Source organism: Acanthisitta chloris, unplaced genomic scaffold, assembly GCF_000695815.1.
Source record: "Acanthisitta chloris isolate BGI_N310 unplaced genomic scaffold, ASM69581v1 scaffold7184, whole genome shotgun sequence".
Classification (NCBI taxonomy): domain Eukaryota; kingdom Metazoa; phylum Chordata; class Aves; order Passeriformes; family Acanthisittidae; genus Acanthisitta; species Acanthisitta chloris.
This window is the reverse complement of record NW_008668856.1, coordinates 7363-8881: the sequence shown is the minus strand read 5'-3', so window position 1 is coordinate 8881 and position 1519 is coordinate 7363.

Below are 1519 nucleotides of genomic sequence, written 5' to 3'. Positions count from 1 at the left end.
GAGCAGCCTGGGCTGGTGGGAGGTGTCCCTGCCCAGGGCAGGGGGTGGGACAGGATGGGCTTTAAGGTTCCTTCCAACCCAACCCAGTCTGGGATTCTAGGAGAGAGGAGGAGAGAGGAGGGGGCAGCTTCCCATTCACCTGTTCCTCTCACACCTAATGAAGCTTGTGTAATTTCATGACATACCTTTCTTCCACCCTCCCCTCCTCCCCACCACTCCCAGAAGCTCCAACTCCCTACAACAGCCATGACAAACTGAGCAGGAGCAATCAGCACACCTTCTCATCCAATGGTCAATTTACAGACTTCCACTTGAAGCTTTAGCAATTGATGCCAATCCTGCTGTGCTCAGCATAGCTGAGGGACATAGTGCCACCTCCTACCCAGGCTGTGCCATCAGCAGCCTCAGCAGGGCATGAACCCCCAACACAGGGAACTGAAACTGGTGCTCTGAAGAATAGAAACACACCCTACCTGCTGCTGGTCTTCCAAAACTGGCTGCCCTGAGGGCAGCAAGGGGTGGACATGGACATGGTACCCTGTGACCCTCCCCATGGCCGACACCCACGTCAGCCTCAGAGAGCTGTGGCTGAGCTCGCTGACACGCAGCTCCCTGGGGCCAAGGATCTTCTCAGCTGCAAAAGAGAAAGGGAAGGGCTGTGGTTGGACCATGAGGGTGCCAGTGCTGTCCATTCATGGATGGAGTCAACAGTCAACGCAGGAATGGTAACTAGAGTGGAAGGACAAGGAGTAATGGGAAGAAATGGAAAGAGGGAAATTGAGATTAGATTTTGGAAGGTGCTTCAGTGCTCTGAGCAGCTCCATGGCCTCCTCTGGACCTGGTTCATCTCCATGGAGGCACATCCAAGGACTGGGAAGGGGCTGGTTTGAGCAAGGGAAAGGAGGATAAGGGCAGAGCCCTAACATACCTTGCACAGTTTGCTTGACAGGCCGTGGTGGCTCCGAGGCCGTGAAACAGAGTCTCCGAGAAAGTTTGGGAGCCACGTGGTGGAGCAGGTGGAAATCCTCAACATAGAGCACATGCTCTGCAGTGGGTTCTGAAGCTATTCTGTTCAGCTCATTCCTGTCAGCATCCTTAATTCCTAGATGAAGGAAAGAAGGGGAAAGGAAGACTTCAAACACTGTATATGGAGTAGGGCCAGGCATTGGGAAGGTCTAAGAGCAAGTGGCAGCAATGAGATGGTCTTGGAGTTTCACACCAGCTCTGGAGCTATGATGTCCAAGACAAAGGATGAAACAAGGAATGGAGTCTCCATCTGGATCGATGAAGCAGATGAAGCCTCTTCCATCAAGGTTTTCTCCACATGTATGTTAGAGATTATCTCTGGGCATTGAGACACTGGAAAGTGCTGCCCAGGGAAGTGGTGGAGTCACCACTCCTGAAAGGGTTTAAGGACAGACTGGACATGGCACTCAGTGCTATGGTCTAGTTGCAATGGTGGTGTTAGGTCATGGGTTGGACTTGATGACCTCAGAGGTTTTTTCCAGCCTGATTGATC